Source organism: Hemiscyllium ocellatum, chromosome 15 (assembly GCF_020745735.1).
Source record: "Hemiscyllium ocellatum isolate sHemOce1 chromosome 15, sHemOce1.pat.X.cur, whole genome shotgun sequence".
NCBI lineage: Eukaryota > Metazoa > Chordata > Chondrichthyes > Orectolobiformes > Hemiscylliidae > Hemiscyllium > Hemiscyllium ocellatum.
Window position 1 is genome coordinate 23,524,956 of NC_083415.1, and position 20,674 is coordinate 23,545,629.

Here is a 20,674-nt window from a genome sequence, read left to right on the forward strand (position 1 = left end):
TATTATTGTCAATACCAAAATATGGTGAATGTGAATTATTCAAACTGACTAGAACAAGCGCTTGCCAGAGTGATAGGAGACTCAATCACAAAGACAAGCAAAACTCTGGCTCACTATTATAGTGATAAACAAAGTACTTGAGCTCAATGCATAGAAATGCACCACTACATTTGCCTGCTTGTACACCTCTGTCAATAATGAAAGCCAAAGTTTGAGAGAATATTTGTAGCTTGGGTGCTCGTTGTTGTGGTTCTGTTCGCCGAGCTGGGAATTTGTGTTGCAGACGTTTCGTCCCCTGCCTAGGTGACATCCTCCGTGCTTGGGAGCCTCCTGTGAAGCGCTTCTATGATCTTTCCTCCGGCATTTGTACTGGTTTGAATCTGCCGCTTGCGGTTGTCAGTTCCGGCTGTCTGTTACAGACCAAGTCCTGAACTATGAAAGCAACCACCCCAATACACATGAAAGTTGCATCAAGAGCCACAACACACTGCAGTACACCAGAACTGCAAAAAGAGAGGTAGAAGAACACCTATACAACGTATTCGCCAAAAATGGATACCCACACAATTTCATCAACAGATGCCGAAGGGAAAGACAACGGAACGAGGACAAGTCGCAACCCAAACGACTAGCCACGCCACCATACATCAAGAGCATTTCCGAACTGACAGCCAGACTACTGCGACCACTAGGATTCAACAGCACACAAACCAACAGCCACACTCAGACAACAACTCACCAGAACGAAGGACTCGATACCCAGCATGAGCAAAACCAATGTAGTGTACAAAATCCCATGCAAGGACTGCACAAAACACTACATAGGACAAACAGGAAGACAGCTAACGATCCGCATCCATGAACACCAACTAGCCACAAAACGACATGACCAGCTATCCTTAGTAGCCACACACGCAAATGACAAGCAACATGAGTTCGACTGGGACAACACTACTATTATAGGACAAGCCAAACAGAGAACAGCCAGGGAATTCCTAGAGGCACATCGATCTGGACCCAATATACCGGCCACTGCAATGGACAGCTGGAACTGACAAAAGGGCAGATTCAAACCACTACAAATGCCGGAGGAAAGATCACAGAAGTGCTTCACAGGAGGCTCCCAAGCACTGATGATATCACCTAGACAGGGGACGAAATGCCTGCAACACAAATTCCCAGCTCAGCGAACAGAACCACAACAATGAAAGCCAAACTTGGATTCTATTCCTTAATCTATTTCTACAAAAGTAAATACTTATTTCTAATGTCCAATAATACGGCTGCAGTTTAACTAATTGATAAACTTGCAGTGTGTTACCGGAAGATTGGGTTAAACATTTCTAATCAAGTTTACTGTTCAAGTCAATGCTAGAAAAGCATCAAAATTATTTCCCAGGCCTTTTTCATCTTTACTATTTCACTCATGTTTCAAAATGAGAATTAATGTGAAACCTATTTGCATATCATTCAGGAATAAGTTTTACTCAAAAATTACTTTTTCTCTAATTTTTGTTGGTCTTCTCAACACCTTGGCTCATGTAACCTTAGATGTTAACCTCCATGACACAAGGAGCATTGCAGTGAAATAGGATTCTCTTCATCTGACATCCACATTCACTCCTCATCTGGGGCTCCTGGATTTATAATGGAAATTGGAGACTATTTTTCCATCACCTACAATGGGATGTAGGAATGGTATTGCAAGGCAAATTAGCTGATGCCAAAACCAAATGAGTAGAGCCATAGCAAGCTCACAAAAGTCAATTACAAAGAGGCACCAAAGACAAAGTTTGTTAAATAGACATTGATTTAATTGAGAAAAACACTAGAGTCAGTTTTATTAAGTTTGTTTCAAACTGATGTTAGACAGCTTGTAAATCAAGTTTGCTAAATACATTTGAAATGAAGAGCTGAGATGAGTATTAATCAGAAACAAAAGAATTACCACACCACACCACACCAACAAATGCTGGACAATACCGCTATGCATTGCTTTCTGCTGTTTTCAGGTTGCCTTTTCCAGGTGATAACAATGCCTCACCTGCACAGGTATATATTTTTGCTGTAATATTACTTCTTGGTTCCGGAATTTAATTCCGCTAAAACATATCTTTCTCCATTACACTGCTTCTAAATATCTCAAAACTTGTACTTTTGCTATAATCTGTAAACATTACTGTCACAAATCTAACAAAAGTTCCGAACAAATTCAAATTCAACACTTCAATGTTTGTACCATCACAAACAACGCTATAGTGGCCAAGCCTACAGGTGTTTTAAGCAGTTAGCCAGCTTGTTTCCCAGGGTATGATGGGAATATAACAACATTCATTCGAGTGTATCATTTACCAGATGCATAGAACCTACAAGAAAACAGTTAGAATTGTGCCTCCTGTAAATCAACTTTGCATTGTACAGGAAAAAACCTTTCCATCATAGATTTGGAAAAATGTTTCAAAATATCTTCCTTAGCAGAAGATATCTTATGCTCCTATTTAGAGGTGCGCGAAAAGGAATTAAACTGAAATTACATCAAAACACTGACTTAAAGTCCCCAAAAGATGTCCATGGGGGTCACTGCATCCCATATAAAAGCCCAAAGAAATTCCAATTTCGCCTTTCACTATTTGCAAAAATAAACATTTAGGCGACACACTGTCAAGTAATATAGGTTAATGATCGATCTTTCAGTGCTGCAGTCAAACATTTGTATGAAAGCCCTCTAAATCTGTTCGCATTCAACACTAGTTTTTGTTCAAAAACCACTTCAAAACATAATGCCAGAGAAGACAGACACTGATTAGGAATAATTGGTAAATGTGTATTCTCTAGGAATTCAGAGTGCTGACCTTTATTGTCAATTCAAAGAAATGACCGACGACAAGTTTCAAGACTATGCATGTCTTTGAATTCTTTTGTAAAACTAAATATTTTGAGGCACCAACTTCCATTAGAACAAATGAAATTATGACTTTTATGCAAGTGATATGCCCTCAAGTGACAGACTGCCAGTACTGCGGTAATAAATTTTGAATTATTCTATTGGTATAGTCCTTGCAACAATTTTGAATGAGCTATTATATAAATGAATAATTATAACTGAACCAGATCTTCGATACCACATCATGATATGTGTAATGCAGTGGTCCATGTCAAGCATACCAGTAACTCTATGGGTAACATTAGCATCTATTTTTGCAGAACAGTCATTCTGCCTATAGCAACATGCTTTTCTTAACACACCGACTATTCCATATTAGATGAAAATTGAGTGCAGGGGAAGGATGGTTGTGGTTCTGGGATGGGGTGGGGGTCAAGGGAAGAGATGGCTGAAAGATAGAAAGGACTTTACACATCAAATACAACCCCCACAGGCACCCTCTGGTTTCATATTTTTGTAAGCTGCTCATTTCAAAGGCAGTCAATTTATAATTGTCAATTATTCATTTGTGGACATCACTGACTATATGAGCATTTTCTGCCCATCCTAATTGTCCTCAAGGCTACCACAGAAGATACTGGGTACAAGTGATAATTTTAACTCAAAAGTTTGCTTGGAAACAAGTAAAATACCTCAACATCTTCAGAGTCAAACCCTTGTACTTTCCTCAAAGCTACACATAAAACAATTGCTTATTGGAGTATACTGAGCATTTACATGGCTCAGTAATACACCAACATTCATTTCAGAGGCAGCCAATCAACTGATAATTCAATGCTTCGAAACAGTAAACATAATGATCTTAAGATAGTCAAAAGATACACAAACATTTAAGTATCAAAGGATATACCCAGCTTGTAATTACTCTCATAGTGGGAGAATTCTGTTTAGAAACCAAAGCACTCTAACCAAATTTAAGTATCTAAACTGACAGTCTGTTATTATACTAAGTCCAGGAATCCTGAAGGGCTTATGCCCGAAACGTTGATTCTCCTGCTCCTTGGATGCTGCCTGACCTGCTGCGCTTTTCCAGCAACACATTTTTCAGCTCTGATCTCCAGCATCTGCAGTCCTCACTTTCTCCTTAGAATTGATGGTACCTTGGAAAAGGATGCGTGTATATCCTTGTGCATGTGCATGCACGTGCGAACAATAGATGGAGATAGAGCCCAAAGACAGAAACAGGTGGACAGATGCAACAAGTGTGTATAAAGACCAGCCTAGGACAATCATGAGCTGCTAATGGGGACCATTAGCTGACAATGGGCAGTGTGTGAGAGCAACCGATGCGATGACAAGGCCTAATGTGTGGGTGTGGGGTGGAAAGAAAGGTGTGCAACCCTTAAAATTGTTCAACTCAATATTAACTCCAGAAGGTTTCATGGCTCCCAAGTGGAAAAGGATGTGCTGTTCTTCCAGCTTGCATTGCTTCTCTGGAGCACTACAGCAAGCCTGAGACAGAGATGCTGACCAGAGTGGATGCTGAATAGGCTCCATCCCTTCGCCTTCACCTCATCTTCCACATAAAAATCATCTTTTTTCCTTTTTTCCCATCTGGTCTGAGGAAGGGTCACTTTACCAAAAACATTAACTCTGCTTTCTCTCCACAGATGCTGCCAGACCTGCTGAGTTTTCCAGCACTTTCTGATTTTGTTTCAGGATTTCCAACATCTGCAGTTCCTTCAGCTTTTTGCTATGGTTACTAAAATTTTGACAACAAAGAGGATGGATAAAAATGGAAGTTTTTTAAAAAAGGATTAAAAGGAGGCTACAAAGCAACACTGCCAGGTTAAATGAGTGGTAAAGATGTGGCAAATGGAGCATAATGTGGGGAAACATGAAATTCTCCTTGTTCTTATTCCTACTAATGATCAAAATGGTCAGAGATTGCAGAGCTGAGTGTGCAATATGGGTGGCCTCATGCATGAATCATAGAAAGTTACTATGCAAGTAAAGTAAATAACTTTCGTGGAAAACAAATTGAATACACAAGTAGGAATTATGCTTCAATTATACAAGGCATTGGTGAGATCAAATAGTGTACAGTATACAGTACTGGTCTCCTTAAGGAAAGCATAAATACGTGGGAAACATTTGGAAGGTTTACTGGACGAATTCCTGGAATGGGTAGGTTGACTCAGGAGGAAAGATTTGACTGTCTATGCTTCCATATGTTGGGAGTTTACAAAAGTAAGTGATGACATGACTGAAATAGAAAATACTAAAGAGTGCTCGATCAGATGTACAAGAAGAAATTATGTTTACTTTTGAGAGATTCTAGAACTCAGCTCAGTTTCCAAATAAAGGATTATCCATTTAGAGTCATAGAGATGTACAGCATGGAAACAGACCCTTCGGTCTAGCCCGTCCATGCCGACCAGATATCCCAACCAATCTAGTCCCACCCGCCAGCACCCAGCCCACATCTCTCCAAACCCTTCCTATTCATATACCCATTCAAATGCCTCTTAAATGTTGCAATTGTACCAGCCTCCATCACTTCCTCTGGCAGCTCATTCCATAGACGTACCACCCTCTGTGTGAAAATGTTGCCCCTTAGGTCTCTTTTATATCTTTCCCCTCTCACCCTAAACCTATGCCCTCTAGTTCTGAACTCCCCGACCCCAGAGAAAAGACTTTGTCTATTTATCCTATCCATGCCCCTTATAATTTGGTAAACCTCTATAAAGTCACCCCTCAGCCTCCGACGCTCAAGGGAAAACAGCCCCAGCCTGTTCAGCGTCTCCCTGTAGCTCAGATTCTCCAACTCTGGCAACATCCTTGTGAATCTTTTCTGAACCCTTTCAAAGTTTCACAACATCTTTCCGACAGGAAGGAGACCAGAATTGAACACAATATTCCAACAGTGGCCTAACCAATGTCCTGCACATCCGCAACATGACCTCCCAACTCCTGTACTCAATACTCTGACCAATAAAGGAAAGCATATCAAAATGCCTTCTTCACTATCCTATAACTGTGATTCCACTTTCAAGGAGCTATGAACCTGCTCTTCAAGGTCTCTTTGTTCAGCAACACTCCCTAGGATCTTACCATTAAGTATATAAAACCTGCTAAGATTTGCTTTCCCAAAATGCAGCACCTCGCATTTATCCGAATTAAACTCCATCTGCCACTTCTCAGCCCATTGGCCCATCTGGTCCAGACCCTGTTGCAATCTGAGGTAACCCTCTTCGCTGTCCACTACACCTCCAAATTTGGTGTCATCTGCAAACTTACTAACTGTACTTCTTATGCTCACATCCAAATCATTTATGTAAATAACAAAAAGTAGAGGGCCCAGCATCGATCCTTGTGGCATTCCACTGGTCACAGGCCTCCCGTTTGAAAAACCACCCTCCACCACCACCACGCTTAGTCTTCTACCTTTCAGCCAGTTCTGTATCCAAATGGCTAGTTCACCCTGTATTCCATGAGATCTAACCTTGCTAATCAGTCTCTCATGAGGAACCTTGTCGAACGCCTTACTGAAGTCCACATAGATCACATCTACTGCTCTGCCCTCAATTTTCTTTCTTACTTCTTCAAAAAACTCAATCAACTTTGTGAGACATGATTTCCCACGCACAAAGCCATGTTGACTATCCCAAATCAGTTCTTGCCTTTCTAAATACATGTACATCCTGTCCCTCAGGATACCCTCCAACAACTTGCCCATCACAGAGGTCAGGCTCACTGGTCTATAGTTCCCTGGCTTGTCTTTACCGTCCTTCTTAAACAGTGGCACCACATTTGCCAACCTCGTCTTCCAACACCTCACCTGTGACTATCGATGATAAAAATATCTCAACAAGAGGCCCAACATTCACTTCTCTAGCTTCCCACAGAGTTCTTGGGTACACCTGATCAGGTCCTGGAGATTTATCCACCTTTAACAGTTTCAAGAAATCCAGCACTTCCTCCTCTGTAATCTGGACATTTTGCAAGATGTCACCATCAATTTCCCTACAGTCTATATCTTCCATATTCTTTTCCACAGTAAATACTGATGCAAAATATTCATTTAGTATCTCCCCCATTTTCTGTGGCTCCACACAAAGGCCGCCTTGCTGATCTTTGAGGGGCCCTGTTCTCTCCCTAGTTACCCTTTTGTCCTTAATATATTTGTAAAACCCCTTTGGATTCTCCTTAATTCTATTTGTCAAAGCTATCTCATGAGCCCGTTTTGCCCTCCTGATTTCCCTCTTAAGTATACTCCTACTTTCTTCATATTCTAAGGATTCACTCGACCTATCCTGTCTGTACCTGACATATGCTTCCTTCTTTTTCTTAACCAAACTCTCAATTTCTTTAGTCATCTAGCATTCCCTATATCTGCCAGCCTTCCCTTTCACCTGACAGGAATATACTTTCTTTAAAACAGAGGATGACAATTTTCCCCACTCAAATGCAAACCCTAATTTTTTTTTTCCCCCTCAAACATGGTGGAAACAGAGAGCTTTTTTAAAAACAAAAAAAAACACAAGTAGATAGATTCAGAATAAATAAAGGGCTCAAAGGTTACCAGGGATATCAGATCTACATTAATGAATGGCAGACTTGATTTGAGGGGCAGAGTGGCCTGATTCTATTCCTATGTGACAGTGAGTCAATGAATGGGAAAGGCCACTCCAAAATGGTGAACAACTGATCCAACCCTTCCAACATAAAACAATTTTAAAATTAAGCATATGGCATTAAACAAGAACAGAGGCCATTTTAATTGGTCAACACTAAAAAGGAAATAAACTGAGTCAATGTGAAATGGAGGCTTACAGAATGTGCAATAGACATTTGGAGAAGTGATGCAGACAATAAACTATAGAGTTTCAACAATCATAGCTGCTTGTAGCACAGGTGATGCTTGGATCAGTATTTTATGGAACATTCAATATCAATGCCCATCTTTTAGAGACAGCAAGGGTCAGAAAATGCGAATACAAAAGTGTGTCTTAAGCACCACTCAACATGATGTAATATGGACTTAGTGCAGGGAACAGCTTTGGACCTTAGAGGAGGAAGACCTAACATTAAAGATTGAAAGGGAAAGATCTCAATAACTACATCCATCAAAACAAATGTAATATGTATCAGTGATTATGCCTGGTTTTTCTCTACCATACTAGAGCAAGCAGGCCCTGCAGATCCTGACCAAGAAAAACAATGGCAGAAGCAAATCTACCTCATGTATCTTTTAGCTGATCTATGATTAGAATTGATCGTAAAGTCCTACAGACCAGTCCTACAGACAGACTTTCTCAAAATGTTCAACAGTCCTTGGCTCAAATACTCCCTTTACAGCTTTCACCCTGAGCGTGTCACTAAATTGGCATTATTTGGTAAAATGGCAGCACTGCTTGTCCCCAACACTCAGCACTCGCACAAATCAGCAGCAACCAAAACCTTGCTGGATTCTGTTTGACATAAACAGGATCCTCTTTCTAAATAAAGAAAAACAGGTTTTCCTGGCAGCTTTGAAAACCAAGGAAGTTTATGCTGACGTTGCTACCAGCTGTGACACTCATGTGCCAGAGACCAGTGACATCAGCAGCTCCTTACAAAAATCAGTTGTTTTAATATTTAAAACAAGTGGCTGGCAGTGTAATTGCTCCAAGCTTTATCAGTCATTTAAACAGCTATTATATCAAATGGAAGTAAGACCTGTTTAAAGCCACACTCTAGAATTTAACATTGACAGCTCATTCAAAAACCATCTGATTTGTATTACTAGTGAACATTAACTTGCAGAGAGAAGTCATCAATCTTTTGTCAAACGACAGATTTGCTTTAAACAAAAAAAATGCGAACAAGGGTGAGGTGTGGTTTCAAGTGATAGATAGGATTTAAAAGCTTCGCATACAAAATGTTTGTACCAATAAGATGTTATGGATGCTCGTTTGGTAAACAGATCAAAGTGATGAAACTCAAAAGTTTCTTGAAATTTTATTTTTTAAAAAAATGAAATCATTTATAACATTTAATTCAGAGAAATGCGCAGTGCCTCAGCAGCGAAGTGCTTCAGGAGGATAGCTTGCAAAAGCACTTAATTTCTTTTCCGCTGGAGGAGTCAAGGTTGGGGGTGGGGGGATAATTGGGCAAGTTACTCATGAAGAAGTAGTCAACCCCCTTTTTCTACCTCACCAAGTAATTTCTGGGTGAGAAGTTCCATGGAGAATTCAAATCCACCAAACAACACTTATGGTGATCAAACAACAGCCATTCCAGGGACTCAACTCACCACCTTCCTGATTATCTGCCTTCTCGCAATCGAGGGGGGTGGCTGGGTAACCATGAAAACTCAGCTGTCAAAACTTGTGGCGCTGGAAAAACACAGCCAGTCAGGCAGCATCCGAGGAGTGAAAGAGTTGACATTTCAAACATAAGCTCTTCAGGAATGTGGGGGGTGCCCAAGGGGGCTGAGAGATTAATGGGAAGGGGTGGGGAGAAGAGGTAGCTTGGAATGCGATAGGTAGATCAAGTTGGGGGGTGTTAGTGATAGGGTTGGGCACAGGGGAGGGAAGGAAGATGGACAGATAGGACAGACACAATGACTTTGATCTCCTACATCTGCAATCCTCACCTTCTCTTCCATGAATGCTCAGCTGTCAGTTATTTGGGGGGGGGAGAAACGGCATATTTGTAAATATCAAAATGTGTCAACCGGCCTCTGAAAGCCAACACCCTGCCCTCGCCTCCAAGCGACCAATCCCTCTGAAAATACTTTTCCTCAACCTTTACCCCAAGATACAGAAGAAAGAAAAGCACTTACCTTGTCACTGCTGCTTTCTCAGGCCAAGGCTTTAACTGACTGTCTTTAACACCCAAAAAGCTACAGGCCCCCAATTGGTATCCCAACTTGCCAGAAGCTTGTAGCCAGTGTTCAGGCCTGCAATAAACTCGCTAAAGCTCACTAATCAGCTCAAGCTGACTGGAATTCAATTGATCATCCCTCAACACACTTCCCAGAAAAGGCAAACATCATGGTCACACGGAGTCAGAGAACTACAGCATTGGAAAACATTCTTTGGCCATTCTGTCCAAGTCAGTCAAAAATCAACCATCCAATTATTCCAATATAATTCTCTGGCACTTAGCCTGTAGCCTCATATGCCTTATCAATGCAAGGACACATCTAAATACTAAAGGGTTTCTGCATCATACAGCCTTGCAGATTGCCACCACCTTTAGGGGAATTTTTTTTCTCACATCTCCATCTCAACCTTTGGCCCTCTACCTCAAAGCTATGCTCCCGGCCACTGGTCCCACAAGAAAACGTTTCTTCCCATCTTCTCTTCCTACGCCCCTCAAATTTTATTCATCTCAATCATGTCCTGCTCAATCTCCTCTGTTGCAAGGAAAACAACAGCTGTCTGTCCAATCTCACTAACTTTTTATTGTATGATGCCATTTGTACAAAGTGTACAAGTGTGTTTTACACTTTTCCCATATTATCACTTCCCCTCTACACTGATTTTAAACCTGAATAAATTATCCATTAGACTAGTGAGTAATAAAGTAAAAACCTCCATGGTCTTACCAGGCCATAGGGCTGTTCTTTCATGACATACAGACAGAGGCAACTAGTGATAGTTTAACAAGACAGGCACCATTTCTCAGCCGAGGGAACTGGCTGGAAATGTCAAGTCCCGAGGGTAATCCCAACCAAAAACTGAACCCACTCTGTTCCCGTTACTCTATGCTGCAAACCAGCCAGCCATCCATCCAACCAGAGTCTGTGGAGAAAACATAACATCTCAGATGTGGGGTCACTTGAAACATGCCCACTCAGGACACGGATTATAGATTACATTCCCTCGTGTGGAAACAGGCCCTTTGGCCCAACAAGTCACACTGACCTTCTGAAAAGTAACTCACCCAGACCTATTTCCCTCTGACTAATGCACCTAACACAGCAATTTAGCATGGCCAATTCACCTGACCTGCACATCTTTGGACTGTGGGAAGAAACCCACGCAGACAGTGGGAGAATGTGCAAACTCCACACAGACGGTTGCCAGAGGCTGGAATCGAACCTGGGATCCTGTAAGGCAGCAGTGCTAATCACTGAGCCACCTCTGAGGGATATCAATTTTCTGATTCTAAAATTTTCTAATTCTATTTGTCTTGCAACTGAAAACATCTGCATTAGGTTTACATTTATTTTCTCATAAGAGACCACTACAAGACTGTCAACAAGCAATCAGATGAATCCATCTACTGTCTAAATACCTTGGTTACTTGCATGGTGAGTGAACACTATTGTAGCACTTGAAGCATAAGTTACCAGGCTGTATACATCATCAAGGGTATTGGCATATATAGAGAGTAGAAGCAACTGATAAGACAAGCAAAGCTTACATATTTTGATGATTAACGGGTGTTGAACATAACCTACATTCATGTATACCGTGGTCTTGACTGAAATGAACAAGTACCACTTTTTAAAAAGGGCTGTCACATAAGGCCTTATTCTGCTTACAATGGTAGTACATTTTAACATGAGTCACGGCCAGATCTTCCAGGTGAAGGACAATGCTACAAGGGAAGCAATATATAATCATGAACCAACAAGAGGTTTTTGTTCAGCAGGACAGCAAGACAGCTTTTTCCACACAAAAAGCAAACTAATGCAGAATATGAAAGGAACAGTAAGTCTGTACAGGATGTGCAAGATCAGTAAAATGAAAACACATATGCTGGATCATCAATCTTGACAAAAATTAGATGAAATAGTCACGATGAAAATGATTCTATAGGACTTGTCTAAGTCCCAGAAAAGAACTAGAGATAAAAAGTTAATTTCTCAAAATTGCTAGAAATAAAATCTTTTGATACTTTAAGTAGAATACTTATTCGTGCTTCCCAAATAATGGCAAAGGTACAGGGAGAAACACCACAATGACTCTTAAAGGCCATTGCTACATCTGTTTAAATTGGTCTTGCATGTCTCCATACAGATTTGAAAAACTGCCAAAATGAAAACCCACGGGTCTTCAAGATCACAGCTACAAAATCATTTTCCTCCATTTGAAACAAGCTATTGTGTTCAAATTAACAAATAAACAGATAGTGTCCAACGTTAATTCAAAATTTTAGTTAAAAAAGTAATTTCTTGCAAGCCAGCTTCTAGGTTGTACCACTAAATCATGCCTTAAATCTGCTACCACTGCAGAATGTCTGCAAAAATAACCTAAGCTTGCAAACAGACTCAAGAATAAGTGCCCAAATCCAAACTGTATAACCACCAGAGGTGTTTTATTGGCATCCTTTCTTATGAAACCTTTCAAACTTCGCCCTTTGGTAAAATTCTTTTAGTGTGAAACTTTAGACAATGACAGCAACAACTATGAGAGTTCCTTGAATTTTTTTTAAAAAGTGGATAGTTCTGTTCCTTCCTACCCACACAAGTTAAGCTTGCCATACACTGTTCAAAAAATAAACCAAATTATTTTATGGCAATTGATAACTGGGGCTGCATCTGTGGTTATAGTTTCTAGTTAAGTAATATGATGCAATACTTAAAGCAAATAGATCAATTCTGACTTCATTCAGGTTAAAAAAAAACCTTTTCTAAAAATGCTTAGAACAGTGCAACTAGAATGTGGCAATATTGAACAAGTTTATTTACATAAGTAACAACTTACATTGAAAGAAAGATTCTCCCAATACACTGCAATGCTGTTACTGCTAAATTGTTGCAATGATAAAAATCATATGACCAATTAACTTGAACTGTAAACATGTCAAATAGTTCCTTTTAAAGAAATACTCACCAATGTTTCACTGGACTTTGTATCGGGTCATGAAATCAGTATGCAAGATGACTACAAAAGATGTGTAACCTACTGCTCACTAATTATTTAGTTACTTGAAGTAAGAAATTATAATTTTTAGTCAAATTAAGAAATTGGATCAATGGCAGCAGTCCTCTTTCAGCTCAAGTCCTCTGGCTGGCTGACTGAGCTCCAGTACACCTGCCTACAGTTCGAACACCTCTTGCCAAATGAACTCTGGACTGAACTGCAGAAAAACAATGCTGCTCCTTCATCAAACACAATCTTTTATTTTAAAAAAACAGGGATAGCATACGATGCAAAGTCAGCATGCTACTTATACTTCTCCATCTGATAGAGCACTGTGATGGCTTCAACACACAGCAATGATTTGCTGTACTATGAATGATATTTGAAAACTCAAGCAGCAGAAGTGAGAGGATTCCCAAGATTGTGTGGGGATAGGTAGGCAGCTCAAATGTTTCAGAAAGGAAAGCCTTTCAAATCCAGACCAGAGAGTGGTATAAGTACACAAATTATAGAGGTGGTGGTGCATGGTGCAGTGGTACTCCCCATCTGTACCTGAAAATCTGGGCTCAAATCCCAACTGCTCTAGAGGCATGTCATAACATCACTGAACAGGTTGATTAGTAAACATTTACTGAGTGTAGGGAGTGTTAAGTAACAATGTAAAGAAATTGCATCATGAAACCTGAAAACGATTAAGTAAGGCACTTCAGAAAATGGAGCAAACACCCAAATATGATGTTTTAGAAACCGAGTGAATTTAGGGTTCTTGTGCTGAGCAGTCATTTTACTTTTTTTTTTAAGTGAAATCTAAAAAAGTTTTCAAATTCCTGCCACAACTTCAAAACCAAAATGGCATAAAAATGTATCATGCAATATGTTCATCTGCTTCAAAAATTCCTTTGTTTATTTGTTTGAAAGAAATGGTTAAACTGCTTACAATTTTTCTCAAAAGTGTTAATAATACACAGCATAATATCCAGTCTCAAAAATGAATATCCTGAAGGATTCAGTGCACTCAATTATGCTGGATGAGCTATAGAACAGCTCTCCACTTGAGTGGTTAATAAAAAGGGATTTGACTAATCAAATTCACAATTTCCCAACAGAAAAGATTTTAAATGATTCAGTTTAACAAGTAATTTCAAATTATCAAGAGTTGACTGCACATCTAATTGTAAATATTGAGCCAATTTTAATGGGTTAAAACAAGAAGTCAGTTGCAAAAAAAAAATTGTTTCCCTGGCATTTTATCAAATATTCTTTTCTCAACGCATTTATCACTACTTTCTGTAAAATTCGGCTGATTACTCACCTGCTGGCTGAGCTAGTTTTTCCATGAGACTAAATGAGTTGCAATAAAGGGACAATTAACCAAAGTGTTCAGCAATGGGATTGGCTGATGGAAAGAAAAAGTTACATATAGAGTTTCCACCCTGACAGTGACCATTAACAACTGGTTATTTGGCTTCCAAATTGTTATGGCTTAATTCAACTGCAGATTCGGCATGCATGTATGCAAAATAAATCACTAGCTAATAAATTACATGTGAACTCTGCCTCATCTGTCGCATCCTTTCGTGCAGCAGCCAAGTTGGAGCTTTCACAAGACCCTCAACTTAAAATTAACTAACTCAGTGTAGAAACTGTGTCATTTAATACTACTGCAGACAAATTCAACATGAGCCATTAGAAATTGAATTTTACTTTCAACAAATACCGTATAAATAGGAGGAATTGGAAAGAGAAGTCCAAATGAAGGACAGAGAATGCAATCAATTCTCAAACAGAAGCATAAAATGCATAAATTTAAAAACAGCACTCAATTATTCCAGTACTATTCCACTTAAAAGATTTTGCGAGTTTGAAACATTGAGGTGTAGAATTTAAATCTGCTTTCCATTCTTACATTGTTGGAAGGGTAAAGTTTTTCCAAGACTGCACCAATTGCCAAGAGTTCAAATTCCACAAGGAATTTTAACTCATTTTTGGTGAAGAAAAAAAACTCGCTAAATAGATGCCATAAAATATTGTTGTAAAATCTTAATTAGTTCATTACAGTCTTCCAGAAGGAAATCTCTGCTTGGACCTAGTTTAGCATTGATGTTAATTTTGAGCCCAGACCAAAATGCTTGACATGCAACTTTGCATCAAAGTGGTCTTAGCAAGACAAGTGGCTAGCTAAGGTCATGTTTCTATCAAGAAAGGATATATATGAACTTTTTTTAATTGCTGAAAATAATCTGAGCTGGCACCAATACTGCACAATTTTCCAAGAGAGATAGGAACTAGCCCATTGTTCGGTATAGTAGAATACTCCAGTTAAGTGCCCAAACAAAAAAGGACCAACATGCACCAAGGAGTATTTAGCAATAGACCTACTTTAAATACAATCCTAAAAGTTAAGAACAAGATATATGATATCAATTTGTTTCACACATGGACACAAATGCTGAAAATACAGCATAATCTGTTTGGTATTAAAGACTAAGGCCCATTAATAATTTCCAATAGTCAGCCAAAGGAAATTAAAGACAAATTAAAATAAAATGGAGGACTGACTTATTTCACTCAGTTGTAAGACTAGTCATGTCTTAAACAAGATAAACTACATTCTGCTGACTTTCAGCATTCAGGCTTCAAACTTCCTGGTATTCTAGCTTCCTAAGAAGGACTGAAGTGCAAAGTCACTTCTGCTGGTACATCATGTAACAGTATATCAGAAATCTCTACTGAATCTAGAAATCTTCTGAAACTGTATCCATTGTTTTTGCTGACTCTTCAGCTGTTAATGGCTGCAATTTACAGAAGCATCATATAGTGCAAGTAGCTCACAGAAGTACACTTTGTTGATAATATAAATCCTCAGAACCCTTCTCACTGGCTTTAGCAACATCTCAAAACTGGCATGCTGCGTACAGAAGCCAGAAACATAAGTAGCATCACCACACTGGAGACCTTCGGTAAGCACGACTGCAACTATAACTGCATGCAGACAGTTTGAAGAAAGGTTGGTCAACACAAAATCAAACCTTTTAAAATTCATTTACAGGATGTGGGTGTTGCTGGCTGGGCCAGCATTTATTGCTCGTCCCTAATTGAGAATCAACTACTTTGCTGTGGGTCAGGAGTCACATGTAGATCAGAGCTGGTATGGATGGGCTTAGTGAACCAGATGGGTTTTCCTGAATTGACAATTATTTCATGGTCACCATTAGACTCTTCATGCCAGATTTGAGTTTTTTTTTAAATTGAATTCAAATGGCACCATCCGCTGTGGCAGGATTTGAACTCAGGTCCCCAGAGCATTACCTGGGTCTTTACCTTAATTAATTAAAACTTTACCAAAGAACAAGTGTTATATCTTCTATAAAAGTCAACCTCACATAACTAGCCTTGCAAATCAACCCACTGATCAGAACTAAGATGTAAACTCAGTCAGTTGAACATGTATGCATACAAGTTATTGGGATGAGGGGAAAGAAGGAAATAAAATGAATACCTTTCTGTATTTCAAAAGCACACTTCCTTGTAAATTAAAGGCAAATTGGCATGAATGCAGATTTACAGGCTAGGCTTGACTGACTATAATCACTAATCACAGAAGAGAAAACAGCATGTATTTATTGTGTTTTAAACCTTTATAAATCAGACTCACCAATTTCAACTCTGGATTCAATTCAATTTCTGTCAATATTCAGGGAGGAGGTAACTTCAGCTGTGTGTCCATGAATATTTCCTAAACAGGCACCAATTACCTTTCAAATCAAAAAAATACACACGACTGGTTAGACAGGTGCCACACCCTCACGCAACATATTATAATGAGAAAGTGCATCCATAAAATGTGCTACATCTAGGTTAGCGCATTTGCACCAATGATAAACATGTGAATCATTGCACTGATTACACATTGAATAAATGTAATACTTGCATGTTGCAAAGTCTAATATTCAAAGCAATAAAATGAAGAAAATTCTGAATGTTTGACCAAAATAAAATGAGTTACCCAATCATGCTATTGGTCATTTCACAACTCACCAGAAAATTAAGAGCTCTTGGCAATCTTCAACTATTATCCTCATCGATATAAAATTAAGTACACTCATGTATTCTATATTTCCAACAATTCTGATGCGCACAAATAAAATGTACGAGATACTTAGCCACATAAACCAATACTGGCTCAAAATAAATTCTCAATGTGCACAGCCAGCACTGGTGATGGTAATGGTGACAGTGATGGCAATTGCATGAGCAGGTGTGTAGCTGAGATACATGCCTCTCCTCCAAAATGAATTTAGGAGGAACACTCATTCAAGCAAGGCATTACAGAATTATTTGCAGCATTATTGAAATTGCAACCTAACAAAGTACATGCATCAACACCTTAAGGGGGAAAAGAAAACGAGGGAATTTACTTCTCTTACTATACTAGTCACATTTTCAATATTGTGCAAGTTATCAAAAATCTCAGTATTGCTCAACTCCCATCATGCTGACACCTACCAGAAGGAGCAAGATTCTACACCCTAGAAGAACTTCTAAAAACATTTTTGCATCTAAGCTACCTTGATTTAGCCTTTCAAAAGTAACTCCCACCTGGAACTCTCAATGAAAACCACATGCACAATATGATCCCATTATGAGCAATAACTCTCATGTATCAGCAAGCTGGACTGTAGACAGCATCCCAACCAATTGCACTTCTCTACCCACCACACAAGAGTGAGAAATCTGTCTATTTCATGCTTGCCCCTCACAATGATTCCTCACTCCTGTCCTACTTAAATGCCAAAGAATCCAAGAGATCACATTGTTGTGTTTTTGTTGCAAAGAGTTCCTTACAGAATCTTAGAATGGGTACCAAATTTAGTAGCCTTTTTTTTGGTATCACATGTGGAAGTTTCACCTGGTGGCTCAATAACTCAATAGCATTTTGATTTTTATATGGCATTATTGTTCACACTATCACTAGAAAAATTTAGATTGCAGTGTGAAATTCAGACAAATTAGCCAAAAAAGAGAAAAAAAAATCCATCCACAAAACTAACTCCCAAAGTTGCTAGCTTTAAGTTTTTTTTCCAGATCTAACATTCCCATTTTGCTCAGTTCTGTTTCTTCAGATTTTTAGCCTATTTTGCACGTTTCATATTGAAGACAATTCATAAAACAAATTTAAAACTGTAATGATTTGCTCTGTGCAAATCTTGCTGAGTTCAGTACTTCCTTTGCACAAATGCCACAATAATTTGTTTAAGAATACAATTTGAGCCATTTTGTTCACTGTTCTTCCTTCAACCACACCACAACTGAACATATTACAATAATTGCATCAATAATGGAGCAATTCTCTACCTCAATCTCAAACAAATCCCTATAGCACCAACTAGAATCTGGTTATTCCCTTAACAGGAGGTTGAAGATAACTCAGGATATTAAAAGTAAAAGCATACGAATAATGATATACTATATTATTTTATGATAGTTAACGATTTACAAGGCCAATAGTGTAGCACAAATCCTATACTTGCATGACTGAGCTGTGGCCCTTGTGTGTGCTAGATATTCAAAAATCACACCCTGGCCATAAGTAGCTTGAGCACATTATTTCAGTTCCAGCGGTTTTGATACAGCCTAAATGTAAAGCGGTCCTTTAACCTTTTTCTTCTTGTTAAGACTTTGCTGCCTACGAACCAATAAACATTGGCACTCCAACAACATTATCAGCATACGTCACAAATCAATGCAATCTGAAAGAGACCACAAGGATGCAAAAGCAGAGAAACAGAATTTAGCCCATCGAGTCAATTCTGCTATTCAATGACATCATGGCTGATCTGATAATCAATCCCACTTTTCTCATTATTCCCCCAATAACTCGGAATTCCTAGGCTGACTAAAATCAGTGTATCTCAGCCTCGAATGTACTTAATAACCCAGCCACTACAGCCCTCTATAGTAAATAACTCTACATCTTGTGCCCGGTATAGCTCAAAGTTTTTACAATTTTGCAACATACCCCAGGCAATACATCCTCTCGGTGACAAACACCTCATTGAAAAAGCTGACTGGTAGGATATACTTCAAAAGACCAGAAAAATTTTTCTAAAAAATATTTTAAGTGGTTCAACCTTGAAAAAAAACTGTCACTCCTTCTTACTTTGTAACCAAATCTAACAGTTTTAAAGGCAGAGCAATTAGTAGAGATAACTGCTTAAGAATGGCTTAAACTTTCATATTTTTAAAAGTTACCTCCCAAATATGTACAGTGATTAAACTACCTGACAGTTAAATCTCCAACCATTTCTGCAATTCTGCTGAATGTAGGGTCCAAACTACCTGGTTTCCTGATGAAGGGCTTATGCCCGAAATGTTGAATTTCCTGTTCCTTGGATGCTGCCTGACCTGCTGTGCTTTTCCAGCAACACATTTTCAGCTCTGATCTCCAGCATCTGCAGACCTCACTTTCTCCTCCAAACTACCAATGCGCATACAACTTTAATGCTGGTTCAGAATGCATTGAACAAAGTACAGAATTAACAGTGAACATAGCAGCTTAATATGCTCTTGTACCAAATTTGCATTCAGCCCAAGTTATTAGGGATGGGCAACAAATGCTGGCCTTGACAGAGATGCTGACATACCATGGAAACAAAATTAGAAACTTGTTAAATGGACATCACCTACACATGTCCACACACAGAAGTAAATTACTATACAGGTATTACAGATATACAGCCCTATCAGGTGTAATGCTATTGAGCACTATCCAATAACTTAAAATTTATATGGACTAAATGAGCTTATATGAACTCAATGAGTTTACTCAGACAGAGATGACTTATCATTCAATACCCTGGATATCATCTTAAGTCTGTTTCTCAACTGATTTGGTAGGAATGCAGCAATCAGCTTCCTTAAGGGAAAGAATTAACCACGGTCACAACTCCAGACTGTGACCCAACTATTCCTCCTCTTACTACACTTTTATGAAGATCAGGAGAGGATGGAATCTTCAAAAAAAACAAGCTTCATTGTAATATACTCCAAGATGAAATAGTCTGCCAGTATTGATGCACAAGCTTTCACAGTAGATAACAATCATTAAGTGAGTTGCCAGAATGATCAGAGCTTGTGGACTCTTACTCGGTTGTGAGCAAATAAAGACATTGAGGTCAGGACACAGCACAAAAACTAATTTCAGAATAGTATCCGAGAACAAGCTTGAATTGTTGATTCACTGTAAACCTAAAAAAAAAAACTTAGTTCTCTTGCTCATTTAAGAATATTAAAATCTAAATAAAAAAATCTATCATGGAAAAAAGCTCTTTAAAAAGAACTGGCTATAATGCTAATCATTTCCTAGGAAATTATTACTGTCTTGAAGGAAGGTCTCACTCTACCCATCATAATCACTATTAATATATCCTCATCAAGGTTTCTAACTGTTACGAAAAAGGATTATAGCTTTTGCATATAGTGCATACTGGATTGTAAGAATATTACAAAGCTGCAAAGAGAATCCAATCTGAGGGAGCAAGCTGTTACACATAGGCAGAAAAAAAAAGTTATAAATGTCACAATATTTGAAAATGAAGATCAAAGGATAGGAGAGGAAGTTGCTATCAAGGCAGTAAGGGAAGTTTAAGTAACCTAAAGCTACCATGCCAGCTTTATTCAGTGATGCAAACGGATGAGATTTTGCAAGACTTAAAAAAGGTTCAAAAATATTAGCATTTACTGGTTTAGTGATACTTAATTTGAGAAAAAAAAAGTCTCCTGACATCTGCTGCAACACTGTGGTCACATCTGCAGCTTTACTGCTCATATCTACACAAAAGAAAAAGTGATGATATTCAAACAGAGGAAATACACCAAATCTGTTTGATGTAGAATATGTACACAGCTCATTTTGGTTCTCTTTTAT

General features: G+C 38.8%; 1 protein-coding gene across 4 annotated transcripts in view; it reads right to left on the reverse strand.

Annotated features, from left to right (window-relative positions):
• znf217 (zinc finger protein 217) overlaps positions 1 to 20,674 on the reverse strand; it is a 75,179-nt gene that overhangs the window by 48,428 nt on the left and 6,077 nt on the right. For 3 of the 4 annotated variants that reach the window (XM_060836308.1, XM_060836306.1, XM_060836307.1), the window contains exon 2: positions 16,403 to 16,502. The exons of the other annotated variant lie outside the window; for it this stretch is intronic. The gene's annotated coding sequence lies outside the window, so the exon portion shown is untranslated. The remainder of the gene's footprint in view (positions 1 to 16,402; positions 16,503 to 20,674) is intronic. 4 annotated transcript variants of the gene reach the window in all.